The 16849-nt window shown below is 46.3% G+C and overlaps 1 protein-coding gene across 1 annotated transcript in view; it reads left to right on the top strand.

Annotated features, from left to right (window-relative positions):
• The first annotated feature begins 1496 nt into the window (after positions 1 to 1496).
• The window catches only part of GABRG2 (gamma-aminobutyric acid type A receptor subunit gamma2), a 224204-nt gene continuing 208851 nt past the window's right edge, over positions 1497 to 16849 (top strand). The window contains exon 1 of the mRNA XM_033927639.1: positions 1497 to 1719. The gene's annotated coding sequence lies outside the window, so the exon portion shown is untranslated. The remainder of the gene's footprint in view (positions 1720 to 16849) is intronic.

The following is a 16849-nucleotide window of genomic DNA, read 5'->3' as shown; positions in this document are numbered from 1 at the left end:
CCACCCCCTGTCTATGCCCTAATGACCCGATTTTCTTATCTTGACCCTCGTAGGGATCCCACATGGGTATCCCATTTATTCTTAAAGTCTGGCACGCTGTCTGCCTCGATCACCTGCACTGGAAGCTTGTTCCAATGATCAACCACTCTCTCTGTGAAGAAATACTTTCTGGTGTCGCCATGAAATTTTCCGCCCCTGAGTTTGAGCGGGTGCCCTCTTGTGGCCGAGGGTCCCTTGAGAAAGAAAATATCATCTTCCACTTCGACACGTCCCGTGAGGTACTTAAATGTTTCGATCATGTCTCCCCTCTCTGTAAACTGCATTCACTTACTATATTACATAGTTTGGCGTCATCGGCGAATAGTGTTATGGCCTGCTTTAGCCTAATACCATACACCATCATGGGTATACACTTGCATGTGAGTAAATCAAATGTGCCAAATTAAATAAAGTGAAACAAGCTCAAAACTTAACGGTGCGTCCTCAGTGCAAGAACGCAAGGAAAGTATGAATCAAATAGCAGAGACTAGTGCACAATTTTTTCACTTTTCTTGCAAAGAAGTTTATCTTTCATCTTTTCCAAAACTTCAAACAGGTAGCAATTATTTTTGTTTAAGATACGGGCAATCACTTACCCCCTCCTTTACAAAGCCATGTTAGCGTTTTTAGCGCCTGCCACGGCAGTAACAGCTCAGACACTCACAGGAATTCTATGAGCGCTGGAGCTGTTACTGTGGCGGCTGGCGCCAAAAAAGCTAGTGTGGCTTTGTAAAGGAGGGGGGGGGGGGGTTAAAGACGTGTGTGTTACAATATTCTGCTCACACCCTGGCAATTGCCCAAATGATTCATTTTAAAGTTACATCCTGTCTTTAAAGATTTAAATTTGCATATAGCATATTCACATGATAGAAATCTAAAAGACCAATGAGAACACATTAAGAGGATATTAAAAATGTGGAATTTCCAGCATATGCAGCGTTACTTTACATGCTGGTTTTAAGAAAGGTTTGGACAAGTTCCTGGAGGAAAAGTCTATAGTCTGTTATTGAGAAAGACATGGGGGAAGCCACTGCTTGCTCTGGATCGGTAGCATGGAATGTTGCTATTCCTTGGATTTTGGCCAGGTACTAGTGACCTGTATTGGCCACTGTGAAAACGGGCTACTGGGCTTGATGGACCTACATTTGTAGGTTGTAACCAGACAGGCTTCGTGCCTGCCCTGGTTCCGGATAGGGTTCCTATTGAGACTCCCAGTAAAACCCGGAAAGGAGTGCCCAAAGGTTGTCCTTGGAAGAATCGGTCTGATTCTCACCCTGACCTCCAGAGGGAGTTGGAATATCCTGAAAGTCCCCTAGACCAGCAATATTCAGGTCACCAAAGGAGGAGCTCTAGAGCTGCTTTGAGGACTGCTGAATCAGCCAGGTTAGGATGTGGCCCAATCAGTACAAAACCAGCAGCTCAGTTCAAGGGAGGAAGCAGGTTAGGGAGAAGGTTGGGACCTTTGCTCCCTGCGAGTCTCCTTGGGCCAGGCAGAGGCGAACCCGTCTCACCCATGGAGGTACAAGAGGCTGGAGATATTCTGGAAGAAACTGTGCCTGAGCTGGAACTCCCACTGGAAACTGAACTCTTACCAGAGGAAATGAGTTTGGCTGAGGAAGCCATGGAAGTTGGTTTGTCTACCAGCTGTACCTGCTAAAGGAAGCTAACAGGGAAGAATCAGTGAGTGCATTTTTTTTTTCTCTCCTTGTTTTTGTTCAGCTTTCTGTGTGTAAAAGACTGTCTTGAATGAAGCTGAACCTTGAAGGACTTTGTAGTTATTTTTCTGCTCTGTTTTTCTTTTTGTTAAGAAGCTGTTGGTGCCTGAATTGAGGGAGAGGTTTGCTATAATCTGGGAGGGAAATTTGAAGCTATTATAAGCTAAAAAGTAAAGCAAACCTGAGGCACTCTCCTTATCCTGACAGTGCAAGGCTTGGCTGTCAGAGGCTTCTTTTGAAACACTAGCAATAGGGCAGCCAGTGCCTTAAACCCTATTGTGTTATTCAGTGTTTGGAAGGAACTAAAATGCCCTGTTTAGGAGCATGGTTAATTGAGAGCTAAGGAAAACATAAAACCCAGTGGGGTGAAGAAAAAAAAAAAAAGTATTTTTTTTTTTGTTTTATTTATGTTTGGACTGTTCATTACTTTGCTGGGTGAACTTGGACTGAAGATATTTCACTTACCTGTTTTGAGTAGGACTTCTAATAAGCCTGCCCTTATTACTTTGAAGAAAATAAAACCTGAATTTTTTTTTACTTCTCATTCTGAGGAATTGTGGTTTATTTTTGCTTTTGGTTCTTGGTGTCATTTCTTGACTGCAGGGTGGCTCCAGTCTGGGTCACACGCAGGTGTCATTGTTATGTAACCACTGTATGTGCTGAGGAGTCTCACGCAGGCCCCAGACCCGGTTACAAGGTAGACGCGGCCGCTAAGCTTATCGTGGCAAGGGATCTCCCTGCTCCAATAAGTTTAGCGGCCGCCAGTCCCCCCCTCCAAACGAACGCGGCAGGAAAGATACCCAATCCCTCCTGCGTAAAATACCCCCCACCTACCCCGAACGAACGTGGCAGGAGGGATGCCCAATCCCTCCTGCCCGGATCACTCCCCCCTAAAGATCGCCAGCAAGAGGGTGCCTAATCCCTCCTGCCGGAACACCCACCCATGCATGGATCCTCCCAAACCTCTGCTAACCCCCCTCCCAAGACCCACACACGGTCCCCCCACCTCTGCTACCCCCCTCCCCGAACCCCCCACTAACCTCTTCCTACTGTCTAGCCGGCAGGCCTGCCTCTGTCAAAATGAGGCGAACCCCTTCCCGGTGCATTGTGGAATGCACCAGGGAAGGGCCTACGGCATATGGGCCAACCGGAATCTTAGGAATCCCACCATCTACTACATTGCTAATATTGTTGTTTAATATTGTTGCTTTTGTTGGGAGTGACTACCTGAAAATGACCCACCTCCTTATGTAGGTCACTCCCACCTGCTAGTTTAAATGCATAGTTTAAATGTGGTTCTCAAACTTCTTACGCTCCCATTCCTACACCGTCAACACAAATGGCACCATGTCCACTCCTTGGACTCCATCTTGCGGTGTCCCTCAAGGATCACCCCTTTCCCCTATCCTCTTTAACATCTACATGTCCTCCCTGAAACTCTTTCAACTATCCCCCCTGGAAACAATCTACACTTATGCAGATGACATCCTTGTCCTCCTTGAGACTGACCAGAACCTCACCAACCTCCACGAAAACATTACAGCTTGCATAATGAGACTCCGTGCCTGGTCCCTCTCGGTACAGATGAAACTAAACGAATCTAAAACAAAACTACTCTGGCTCGGCCCAAAATTCGAACACCTGCCCACACTTTTCACACTACCCACAGGCGATACACTACAGCTCGAGTTCTCATGCAAGGTCCTTGGTATCACTATCGATTCCTCTCTCTCCCTCAATGACCACCTCAACTCCTTGGCAAAATCATGCTTTTTCAGCCTTCACATGCTGAGGAAAGCTAGATCCTACTTCAGCCAACAACACTTTGTCCAATCCATCATCCTCTCCAAACTAGATTACTGCAACGCCATCTACTTAAATCTATCAAAAAAAAGTATTCTAAGACTCCAGCTAATCCAGAATACTGCAGCCAAACTGATCTTCTCAAAACGCAAGTCTGACTATGCCTCCCCACTCCTTGCCAAACTTCATTGGCTCCCAATAATCTCCAGAATCCATTTCAAATGTTCTTGCCTGGCTTTCAAGATCATTCACAGAATCCTGCCTCCTCTTATCCCACTGTCTTTCAACTCCTCCAGTCCCGACTCCTCCAGAACTGCCCAAAGGCTTAAACTAGCCTTCCCCTCTCCACGCGGCATCCACTATTCAGGCAAACTGGGAAAATCTCTTCTCTTCAAAATCACAGGTCTTTGGCACGACCTCACCACCCCGCTGCGGAACCTGAGCTCCCTTCAGTTATTCCGCAAACAACTGAAAACCTGGCTTTTCAGCAAATTGTAGCTCTATCCTTCCCCCCTTCTACACATAAGTTCATGTAATCCTTTTTCTTCTTCTCTACCCACTATTTTAAGTTCTTGTAAACCGTGTCGAGCTCCATTCTCATGGAGATGATGCGGTATATAAACTTAAGGTTTAGATTAGATTAGATTAGATTAGATATATATGGGCTGAATTTCTCACTAAGGATTCTTTTTCCTGCCACAGTTAGATACAGCCTATCATTACAGAGTAGAGCTGTGCATCTCAAACTGTGTGCCACACTGAGGAGGAAGAGAGGTGCCTGCCAGATGACTTCCCTACGTGGTATAGCGCCAGCGCTGCCCGATTCGCCGAAGGCCTGCATGTTTCCCCCTTCTCTCTAGCATCCTCCGTCTTCCCCCCTGATCTCCCAGTCTCACCTTTAAAGCTAATTACAGCAGCCTGCAGAGGATCGCCGGTAGGTAAAATTATTATTTTTTCTATATAGTGATTAAAATGTGTCATTTTTGAGAATTTATATCTGCTGTGTATATTGTGTGCATATGAAATTACACAATTAGTAAAGGGGATGTGATCTGGGGCAGAGCTTGGGTGGGCCTAGGTATGTGGTTGGGGTACTCAGTTGATATTTGTTAGACTTAGGGGCAGGGCCGCCATCAGAAATTTCTGGGCCCCTTACTGAGCAATCCTATTGGGCCCCCCACGCACCCCTTTCCCCCCCCCCCGACACCCCCCCTTCTTCCATGGACCGAATACACACATACTTTTCTGCTAATGCTCCACCTAAGCCAGTCCCGTAAAATCTTCTCACGTCCATTGGGTGATTTGGCATAGAGGAGATATTCATAAAAAGAACGTCCGTCAAGATCTTTACTCATTTGCTTTAAATCATCTTCCATCATTAATCCAAATTGCACAATTCTTTCTCTGTCTTTGTCCTGAATGGCATCTGGCCACATTGCTGGATCCTTCCAGTCAACAAATTTATGAGCAGGCGCAGAGAACGCACTTTTAAACAAATGTAGTTTATCCTTGTACTCCTTATGTAATTTTAATCATCTATGGATATGTTTGTATGTTTATTGTTCAAATGGTTTTATTTATTTCCCCAAATTTATTTTTGTTATACGCATTGAAAATATTTGATATTGCGTTTAAATCAAAATCTCAATAAACTTGAAACGAGTGCCCGTGAGATTGTGGGAGGGTTAAATACTCAAAACTTAGAAGAATAACAATTTACTTAAAGTTTTTGCTACGCCAGCTTTCTGGTATCTTTACATACAGTGGCGTACGTAGCATATGTAACACCCGGGGCCCATCATTTTTTGGCACCCCCACCCCCCCATCTGTAAGAAAAACATGATTTTTAGTAACAAACCACACGTCACACATGAGTACCTAGGAAAAGGCGGCATCTTACATATTGCAGTGAGCAGTACATCAATACACCCATTGTAAAACTAAACAAGCCAGACCAGCACAGATCAATCCTACACCGTCAATCCTAACAGAAAACCATGTCTTTCGAACACACAGAACACAGAAAACACCTTCGCCTAGTATGGAATATGTCATCACAAACTAACCCCCTTTTACAAAACTGTAGTGTGGATTTTAGCCACAGTGGTAACAGCCCTGACGCTCATAGAATTCTGAGCATCAGAGCTGCTACCACCATGGCTGGCGCTAAAAAACGCTCCACAGTTTTGTAAAAGGGGGGATAAAATAGAAATACTGTACACAGTTTCAACGCTCTAGCTCAGAGGTGCCCAAACTTTTTGAGCTTGTGAGCTACTTTAAAATGACCAAGTCAAAATGATCTACCAACAATAAAATTAAAAAACACAAAGCACACTATACGCTGAGAAAATGTTAATTATCATTCCTATTCTGGGTTTTTTTCAAAGAGGTCAAGGCAGATGACTCTATGCATTGTCACCTCAGTAACAACCATACAAAAATAGACAAATATACCCTCCATCCTTTTTATTAAACCACAATAGCAGTTTTTAGCGCAGGGAGCTGCGCTGAATGCCCAGCGCTGCTCTTGACACTCATAGGCTCCCTGCGCTAAAAACCACTATTGCGGTTTAGTAAAAGGGGACCATATTGTAAAATATAGACAGCAGATATAAATTCAGAACTGTTCATAGTAAGTGAAGGGAATTTTTCATCTCTGGAAATTTACCCAGTTAACTATTAATTTATTTGGGCAAATTCCTTTGAAAACTGTGGTAATACTGCCTCCACTTTGCTAAATTTAAAATAAAATCATTTTTCCTACCTTGTCTGGTGATTTCATGAGTCTCTGGTTGCACTTTCTTCTTCTGACTGTGCATCCAAACTTTCTTCCCTTCTTTCAGCCTGTATGCTTCCTCTCTTCCACACCTCATTCCCTCCCCCAACTTTTTCTTCCTCTCTCCCTGACCTTTCTTTCTCTTTTTCTGTTTCTCTTCTTTCCTTCTGTTTCCCTGCCTGCCCCCTTTCTTTCTTTCTTTCTCCCTGCCGTTCCCCAAGCCACTGCCGCTGCCATCGGGGAACAGGACCCACCAATGGATAACAGGCCCCAAAGCCGACGCCGACGCATGCCCGCCCTGCTTCGGGCCGATCAGTCTTCCTCTCCCCGACGTCAATTCTGCCGTCAGAGAGGAAGTTCCGCCCAGCCAGGCAGCGATTGGCTGGCCCGAACTTCCTCTCCGACTGCAGAATTGACGTCGGGGAGAGGAAGACTGATCGGCCCGATAGATTAGATCGCCAAGACAAAGTGAGTCCTTGGTGATCGACTCACTTTGCCTTGGCAAGCTACTGGCCCCCCTGCCTTAGAACACTGCCTAGGACCCTGGGGGAGCCCGGGCCCCCTGTCAGCTCCGGGCCCCTGAATGCAGGACTGGTAGTACTGCCCTGATGGCGGCCCTGCTTAGGGGGTACTTAGCTTGAAGTAGTTGAGAAACACTGCTGTATGTAATCAGCTGACGCCAGTGCCTCTCCTTCTCTCCAGCCCTCTTCCCTGCTGGCACCCCCTACTGGCATCTCAGGGCCCATCTGGAGGGCCTCTGCACATGATGATGTCATGCATATGCGTGATGTCATCAAGGCAACATCCGCGCACTTCTGGGTGCCTCAAGCGGTGGCTAGTACCTTTAGTGTGCCCCGGCTCGAGAAAGTTTGAGAGACAGTGGTATAGAGGAACATTTTTGAAAAAAAATCATCCAGCAAAAAAACATCCAAATAAAATGTCCATCTCATAGCCAATTTTCAAACAGGAAAAATGTTGGAATTTCCTGTTCAAAATATGGCAGAAGGACATCTTTATGCTAGAGACATCCACCTTAAACAACCATTTTACAAACTGAAACATTTAAATTATAAATGTCACAAAGTTGTTACATTGTGAAAGGATTGTGAAAAATTGCAAGAGGACCTTGTGAGACTGGAAGACTAGGCCTCAAAATGGCAGATGACGTTTATTGTGAGCAAGTGCAAAGTGATGCATATGGGAAAGAGGCAATGGCGTAGTATGGGGGTGGTCATCCCTGGGCGCTGTTGGTGGGTGCATTGGCACCCCCAATCCTCTTCTCCACCCCTCGTTCTTCCCAATACCCCTTGTCGCGTGCATGAGTCCCTTCCCTTCCTTCGTACCTCTTTGCTTTCCCAGCACGAGCAGTATCACAAATGTGCTGCCTGCATTGGTGTCGGCTCTCTCTGACATCACTTCCATGTCCCGCACCTAGGAAGTGACATCAGAGGGAGAGCAAATTTGTGATGCCACTCGCACCTGGAAAATTAAATAGGTAAAGGGGAAAGGAATGGGATGGCACTTGCAGCAGGGGGGAGCAAGAAGAGGGTTGGGGGTGGACACCACCACCCTGGGTGCCGTGCACCCTCAGGTCACTGGAAAGAGGAACCCGAACTATAGCTATTTGATGCTGGGTTCCACGTTAGGAGTCACCACCAAGGGAAAAGATCTAGATCAGGGGTGTCCAACCTTTTGGCTTCGCTGGGCCGCATTGGCCGAAAAAAATGTTTCTGGGGCCGCAAGACGCTGCAGCAAAACAGAGGAAGGAGCCAGCAAGACAGTAAACACCCGAGGACAGCAAAGGAAAACACTGCATCGCCCTCGACCGGGGCTGCACAAAATACTTCACTGGGCCGCATGCGGCCCTTGGGCCGCAGGTTGGACACCCCTGATCTAGATGCTCAATGTGCATTGGCAGCTAAGAAGGCAAATATAATATTTAAGATGAGCCATAAACATTAGTTTAGAAGGAGACAACATCAAATTAATTTTGCTGAATATCATTATTAATATACATCCATGCTGTTACTTTCATTTGTGTATTGATTGATTGTATTAATGTTGGTTTTTTTTTTTATTGTTTAATGTGACTATTATTGTTTGGGACAAACTTTGGTTCCTATATAATGTATTCTGTTATGATTTGTTTGTATTCATAATTTATATAATAAAAAAAAAACTTAATGAACATAAAAAGAAGGCAAATAGAATGTTAAAAATTATTAGGAAAGGAATAGAAAATAAAGATGAAAATGTTATAATGCCCTTATGGTACAGACACAACTTAAATACTGTGTGCAGTTCTGGTTGCCATATCTCTTTTTTGGAATTAGAAAAGGTACAGAGAAGGGCAACAAAAATGATAAAAGGGATGGGGGCGACTTCCCTATGAGGAAAGGCTAGAGCGGCTGTGGCTCTTCAGCTTAGAGCAGAGATGGCTCAGGGGTGATATGATAGAGGTCTATAAATTACTGAGTGGAGTGAGAGAGTAGATGTGAATCGCTTGTTTACTCTTTCCAAAAATACTAGGACTAGGGGGCATCCGACGAAGCTACTAAGGAGTAGATTTAAAACAAACCAGAGAAAATATTTTGTCACATAAAGTGTAATTAAACTCTGGAATTTGTTGCCGGAGAATGGGGTTCAAGAAAGGTTTGAATAATTTTGTAAAAGAGAAGTCCATAAGAACATAAGAAATGCCTTCACCGGATCAGACCGAGGTCCATCTTGTCCGGCGATCCGCGCACGCGGCGGCCCATTTAGGTACTCCTTTTTGGAGACCCGGATTTCCCGTATCCCTCAATATGATTTGCAAGAAGGTGTGCATCCAACTTGCGCTTGAAACCCCGAACAGTAGTCTCCGCCACAACCTCCTCTGGGAGGGCATTCCAAGCGCCAACCCCTCGCTGTGCGAAACAGAACTTCCTAACATTTGTCCTGAACCTGCTGCCGCTCAGTTTCAGGCTATGACCCCGCGTCTGTGTCACCTCCGAAAATGTTAAAAGGCTGTTTCCTGGTCTATTTTATCAAATCCTTTTAATATTTTAAAAGTCTCTATCAAATCCCCTCGCAATCTTCTCTTCTCGAGGGTGAATAGTCCCAGTTTTCTGAGGCGTTCTTTGTAGCTCAAATTTTCCATACCTTTGACTAGTTTCGTGGCTCGCCTCTGCACCCTCTCCAGCAGAGTTATATCCTTGGGGAAATCCACTGCTTATTCATAGGATAAACAGCGTCAAACCTGTTTTACTACTTGGGATCTAGCTAGGTACTTGGGACCTGGGGTGGCCACTGTTGGAAACAGGATCGTGGGCTTGATGGACCTTCAGTCTGTTATGTTCTCGTGCAAGCCAAGTATAGGACAATCACACCATTGTGTCATCACTGATAAGTTTCTCTCTTAGGCATTGGTGGAATGAGGCATTATGACACCACAATCTCAGCTCTGGAATGTTGCTGCTCTTTGGGTTCTTGCCAGGTACTTGGGATCTGGGTTGGCCACTGTTGGAAACAGGAAACTGGGCTTGATGGACCTTTGGTCTGTCCCAGTATGGCAACTCCTATGTTCTTATATGAGCCAAGTATAAGACAATGAAGGCATTATGACATCACTGCTGAGGTTGGCTCTTAGACACTGGTGGTGGAATGAAGGCATTATGACATCACTGCTGAGGTTGGCTCTTAGACACTGGTGGTGGAATGAGGCATTATGACACCACAATCTCAGCTCTGGAATGTTGCTGCTCTTTGGGTTCCTGCCAGGTACTTGGGATCTGGGTTGGCCACTGTTGGAAACAGGAAACTGGGCTTGATGGACCTTTGGTCTGTCCCAGTAGGGCAATTTTTATGCTCTTATGAACAGGGCACAAACATGTCTGTGTCAACGTTCTTATGAAAATAGCCACAGAGTCATCATTACAGAGCAGAGTATTAGCCTAGTGGTTTGTGCAGAGGCCTATAAACTAAGACAAAGAGGTTCAAATTAAAGAATGAAACGGGAGCAAATTTGTCCTCGTCCCCATGGGATTTCAGCATCCCCATCCTGTCCCCGCAAATTCTACCCTTGCCCCTATCCCATTCCTTCAAGCTCTGCCTTAACCTCTCCACTCTCATCTCCAATTCCCCCCACTATCAAACATTCAGGAAGTTAACTAAAACCTACCTTTTTGACAAATTCCTCTGATTTATCCTCCCTCCTCCTCCCTTCTCTTCTGACCTCTCCCCCCAGACCCTTACCGCCTCACGTAACACCGCCATTTGTAACGCCGCTGTATCGAACTTATAACAAATGTAACTACTCTGAACATATAACCTAGCTGCCAAAATAACTTCACCGTATACTTATTGTCTAGAATGTATAGGTAACTTGCCCGAATATGTATCGTCTAAAATGTAAATGTAACATTAACGAAATTGTAACTTCGCTGTAAATGTACAGTCTCTTCATCTGTTAACCGCATAGAACTTCCATGGTAATGCGGTATACAAGAATAAAGTTATTATTATTATTAACCGTAGAGTACAGTAAGTATTTTTCTGTCCCTGAAAGTAGCTCCAAGTTACAGTGGAATTTGAACCTGTGCTCCTTGGTTTGCTTTTTTTTTAATGATATGGTTTCTTACTGTTATTGTCTATGCTGCTTGTATTTTTCTGTGTGCTTTTCTTTCTTTGTCCGGTTCACAGTGCATTTCCTTGAATAGCTCCATGCCGTCCAAAATCCCTGAAGCCATGCACTTAAATAACAAGGTGAGGATCACTAACTCTGAGGCAGTAGAGAAAAGAAACTGCATTGCCAGCACAGACTCGGTACAGAGATAGTGTTCATTAACTGGACCTAAGTAAATGCATTCATTATTTATGAATATCATCTACAATTTTCCGGGAGCCTTACACAAGAGAAAATTGGACTGAATGTTTTAAGCTGATCCTCCCACTAAGGACCCGATTCACTAAAGTCATCAATTTTCAAAGGGTTTGGCTGCCTGACTTCCCAACCAGCAGGCATATATCTATTTTAATGCAACATAGGTAGAGATTATTATGTCTGCATTATCTGCAATGCAGTTACCACATGACAAAGCATTTCTCGGTATTGGGGAACGCTGGGTGTGTCACCATCGACAATATCCAGATAGAGTAGGTTTCTTTAAATTCATACACTAAATATGCCTGCTCACTCTTTTTAACAAGCTAAGCTTGCATTTCAAACTTGTACCTTGCTACAAGGAGGAAAAAAGCTTCAGATCCCCATCCTCAGCCAGAACGAATCTTGCTGAAAGACGAGAAAGAACAAGCTCCGATACCGCCTAGGGAGGAGCGCGGCCGAAGCCGGAGCGAAAGGATGGGAGGGGGGAGGGGGAAGGGAGGAAAAGGAAGGGCCAATCAACAAAGACGCAAGGGGGGGGGGTTTAGGGGACAGGAGGGAGTGGAAGGGAGGTCGCCCTTTCGATACGGCGATCCCGAGAGAGAGACGCGGCTTCCCTTCCTCCCACCTTTTGGCGGTCTGTTACCTCGCAGGTACCGGCGCTTCCAGCTCCAGCGGCGGACTTTCCTCTCCTGCGTCCTCTCTCCGGCAGCTGCACACCGGAGTGTCTCGGACCGGTGTCGGTTTCCCCACGGGACGCTTATGCAGCTGCCGGATGGGTGAGTCCTGGCGGAGAGGGGGTTGGGCCGCTGCACACGCGGCCAGGGGGCGCACCGCCCCGGAGCGCCGGTCGGATACAGTTGGTGCCGTGAGCCGCTAGCCCCAACGCGGCCCGCGGCCTAGGAGGAGGGGAGTCGCTGGCCTTGAATGCCGGTCGCTGGTTGTCTGTGCCGCGAGCCGCTGGCCCTGACGCGACCCGCGGCTAAGGAGTGGAGTCAACAGCCCAGCCCACCGGTCGGGAGGGTTTGAGTGGTGCCCACGTGGCCGAATTTCGTCCTCCTCCGTTGCCGCACGTCGTGTCTGCCTCCGGAGAGCTCCACCGCCGCCCTCCTGCTGCGAGGGAGAGAAATATGTGTTTGATCTCCCCCGATTTCTACTCTGCGGCCGCTTCGGGCCCGATAGGGTTCCGTATCCCTAGCCGCCGCGTCCCGTCCCACTCGCCCTGTCCCCCCGTCTTCTTTCCGCTGGGGGGGGCGGCCCGCCCCGCCCCGGCTGTTTGTCCACCGCCCTGGTCAGAGAAAGGGTAAGAACCTCACGGGCTTAAAAAAAAGCCACCTTGCTCACTGTTACAGGGTTTAAAAGCAAGAGTAATAGTGAGCAAGGAGGGTTTTTTTTTTAAAGCCTGTGAGGTTCTTACCCTTTCAGCAAGATTCGTTTTGGCTGACGATGGGGTTCTGAGGCTTTTTTCCTCCTTGTAGCATGGTATAAGTTTGAAATGCAAATTTAACGTTTAAAAGAGTGATAAGAACATAAGAATTGCCTCTGCTAGGTCAGACCAGTGGTCCATCGTGCCCAGAAGTCCGCTCACGCGGCGGCCCTTAGGTCAAAGACCAGTGCCCTATTTGAGTCTAGCCTTACTTGTGTATGTTCTGTTCCAGTAGGAACTTAATACAACCTTGTCTTGAATGATGCATGATTCTATGAGTGTTGGAGCTTTTGTCGCAGCGGCCGGCAATAAAAAAAAACAACCCTAATGTAGCTTGATAAAAGGGGGTCTAAATGACCACTGAAATGCTGCTCTGCTCTGAAATAGTGCTGCAAGGACCTCTGAATCACTTGAAAAATGTCACCCTTTCTAAAAAAAAAAACCCTTTTTAAGATTTTGAAACTGAAAATAGTCAGATGGAGCAAGATCTGGTGAGTAAGGTGGATGTTCTATGCCAGTGTTTTTTCCCACCTTTTTCCACCTATGGACCGTCAGAAATAAAATAATTATTCTGTGGATCGGCGGTTGAAGAACACTGGGCTAAGTCGTGGGCCAGACCCCACCCCTCTCTACCCAATCTCCACCCCAGACCCCGCCCCCATAATAGTACTAATTGCACCTTGCACTTCCAGTGCCTCATCTGGAAGCCTTCCCTCTGACGTTGCAACGTCTTGCAAAACACTCGCAAACCGAGGTACCACTGTATTTGCCTCTCTGTCAAAATAATTCATGGACATAGTCAACAATTTCAGGAGTTGACATTGTTTGAGGCCTCCCGGACCTTGGCTGAATCTTTGGTCTCAAAATCTCCTTGCTGAAAGTTTGCATACCATTTCTTCAGTGTGGAGTATGATGGGCATTTGTTACACAATGTTTGCATCATACATTCAAGGATTTCCTTTGGAGCTTTCTTCTGCAGGAATAGACACTTCGTGATGACTCGGAGTGCCACACTTGAAAATTCCACACTTTTTGTTGACATGGTTCAGTTAATGATCTGAAACGATGTCAAAACATTGCATTACAATTCTGCAAATTGGCACTCTGCAAAATAAAATAGCACTCTTTCAGCTACAGTGGCAGAATTTAGGAAGTTGGTTGGGCTGAGAACTTTTCTGTACCTCCTCTTATACAGAAGAAAGCAACCACACAAATGAGGGTATTATATCCAATATTGAAAACAACAGTTGCTTAAATAGGTTGTCCTACTGGCTTCCACTCTTATTTTAGAAATTTCTAAATGCTGCATGACTGTTGACAGTCTATCTCAATTTAAAGATACAATTTAGAGCCACTTTTGGTTTTTTTAAATTTATTTTGCCTCCAAAGAAAGACTGCATGAAGTTCAACATTTATCCCAAAATAGAAATATGCAATTAGCCAGGTGGTAATCTATAAAAGGCAGCACAAACAGTCTCACCATACTGCTGTGAAGAAAGCTTGATGATAAGACTGAAATGTCACTTCCTCAAGGCAAGTGAAAAAGGCTCCTTGGGATTTCTTCACTGCAGTATGGTGAGGCAACAAATTAGATATAGATAAGAACATAAGCAATGCCTCCGCTGGGTCAGACCCGAGGTCCATCGCGCCCAGCAGTCCGCTCACGTGGCGGCCTAACAGGTCCAGGACCCGCGCAGTAATCCTCTATCTATACCCCTCTATCCCCTTTTCCAGCAGGAAATTGTCCAATCCTTTCTTAAACCCCAGTACCGTACTGTGCCCTATTACGCCCTCTGGAAGCGCATTCCAGGTGTCCACTACACGGGTAAAGAAGGAGTTCGCCGCCAAGATGCTACCCGTCCGAGAGTGGTAATCTTCAAGGTGTTGAATTATGCCCACAAGGTGGAGATCCTGCGGGCTATTCGGGCGAAAGGCCCCCTCACCTATGAAAATCAGAAGATTTTGTGCTTCCAGGACTTCTCGGTTCAATTGGCTGCCCGGAGAAAGGAATATGCCGCTGTTTGCCGTCAACTCCATGAGCGGCGTATCCAGTTCGCGCTTCTCTATCCTGCACGCCTCAAAGTTCAACATGAAGGTCGCTCTCACTTTTTTGACTCTGCGGCTGATGCCTTGGCTTATGTGCATCGTCTGGCGGGAGCGGCGCCTAGCCCCTGATCGTCCTCTGTTTCCTGGTTTCTGGTTTCTGGACTGTACTGGGCTGGATCTCTTGCTGTTTTGATGCTGCTAGCAAGCTGCCTTGGACTTTGCCATGGACTGACGGTGGGGCGGTGGTGCTGGAGATTAGGGGGCTGCTGCCAGGTTCTCTGCCTGACCCATGTCCGAGGACTCCAGCCCTTTGGATTTGTTCCTGCTGTTCTTGTTTGACTGTGTATTGGATTATAGGGCGCTGTTCCTCTGTGGGGGATGGCGTGCTTTTCTGCCATGGTGCCTCCATCTGCTTTTGACATAGCTCTCGTTTGGTTTCTCTCAACATAAGGGGGATTTATTTTGTTTTATTTATTGATATGTTGTCTTTTTTTGCGGCTTATATTGGGAATGTTTCCCCGCATAACTGCCTGTTCCTCCGCAGTAATTATGCATTCTTGTTTATTTGTTGAGATATGTCTTTAGGCTAATTTCCAGTACTTCTTCTTCGTGGGTTTGTGTTTAGTTTCTATGGAAGTTGGGGGGTGGGCTCGGGAGGGCTTTTCAGCGTGATTGGTATCTGGGTTTCTCCCAGATCTGTGCATGAAAATTTGGGGATGGGAGTTTGGGAGGTTGTTGGGGGGGGGGAGGGCTGCTGGGTGGTTGGGGGTTGGGCTGGGGAGGGGGGTATGTATGTGTGGAATGTTTGGAAGGGTGTGTTTGGGTGTGACTGGAGGTGGTTGTGTGACCCGGGGTATTGGTGTTTGGCTGTATTTGTGTTTTTTTTTGGACTATGGATGACTTTTTGCTCTGGGAAGGAGCCGCTGGCTGGGACGGTTCCCCCGGTAGTCTATTCAGCTATTTTTCTTTTTCTCTTAGCTTTTCCTACTCATGGTAATTAAGTTTATTTCCTGGAATGTCCATGGTATCACATCTCCTGTTAAACGCCAAAAAATTCTTAGTGCATTGAATCGACAAAAGGTGGATATAGCATTTTTGCAGGAGACCCACCTCTCTTCTGCGGAACATGCTAAACTCTGCCGGTGGTGGGTTGGTGAGATCTTGGAGTCTTCGGGTCTGCACCGGAAGGCGGGGGTAGTCATTTTATGTCGTAAGGGTCTGCATTTGACTACCCATAAGGTATGGTCTGACCCGCAGGGGCGTTATCTGGTTGCTAAAGTGACACTTAATAGGCAGGATTTGCTCTTGTGTAATATATATGCTCCTAACACTTGGGATGGGTCCTTTATGCGTTCCCTTACCAGACTTCTTCACCAGGACCTTCCAGTGGTGTTGGGTGGGGATTTTAATCAAGCTTTTGATCCCACTATTGACAAATCTAATCCCCTTCCTCACGACAGGTATGCCCCGAATAGAGGCCTTCCCTTGTTTGCCTCTTCTATGTCTTTGATTGATGTGTGGCGGGTGTTACATCCTGGCGACCGCGACTACACTCACACATCTAGTGCCCATGCAACGCAGTCCCGTATTGATTATTGGTTGCTCACGGATTCCCTGTTTTCGCAGGTGAGCTCGGCGGAGATTGGGGGATATGATGTTTCGGATCATGCTATGATTGTTCTTATTTTAGAGTTTCCTGGAGATACCCCTGGGGGCTTTCATTGGCGGTTTCCTCTCTCGCTCTATTCTGATCAGGAGTTTCATGCTTTCCTGGTGGATAAATGGAAGGACTATGCTTTTCACAATGCGTCTCATAGGGGTGACGCATTTCTTTACTGGGAGGCTGCTAAAGTGGTGTTGCGGGGTGAGATCATTGCTTACTCTAGCCGAAAGAAAAAAAGGCGCGACCGTCAGGTGCTCCGGCTGGAGCGCCAGGTTCAGGAGGATCGTCGCCGCTATGGGGCTCATCCCACCGGAATCAATAGAGCGTTATTATTGGCTTCGCAGTTGTCGTTGCGGGAACTATTACATGATCGGGCAATGAAATCTTTGGCATACTATAAATTTCAACTGTATTTACATGCTAATAAGAGCGGTAAGCTTCTGGCAAATTTGATTCGACGTGCTAAGGGGTTTTCCCCAATTCTCCATCTCCGCCGGGCAGATGGTGGTTTGGTCCACAA

Source organism: Geotrypetes seraphini, chromosome 18 (genome assembly GCF_902459505.1).
Source record: "Geotrypetes seraphini chromosome 18, aGeoSer1.1, whole genome shotgun sequence".
NCBI classification, from domain to species: domain Eukaryota; kingdom Metazoa; phylum Chordata; class Amphibia; order Gymnophiona; family Dermophiidae; genus Geotrypetes; species Geotrypetes seraphini.
The sequence above is the reverse complement of the archived record's forward strand: the minus strand, read 5'-3'. Positions and strand labels throughout refer to the sequence as shown.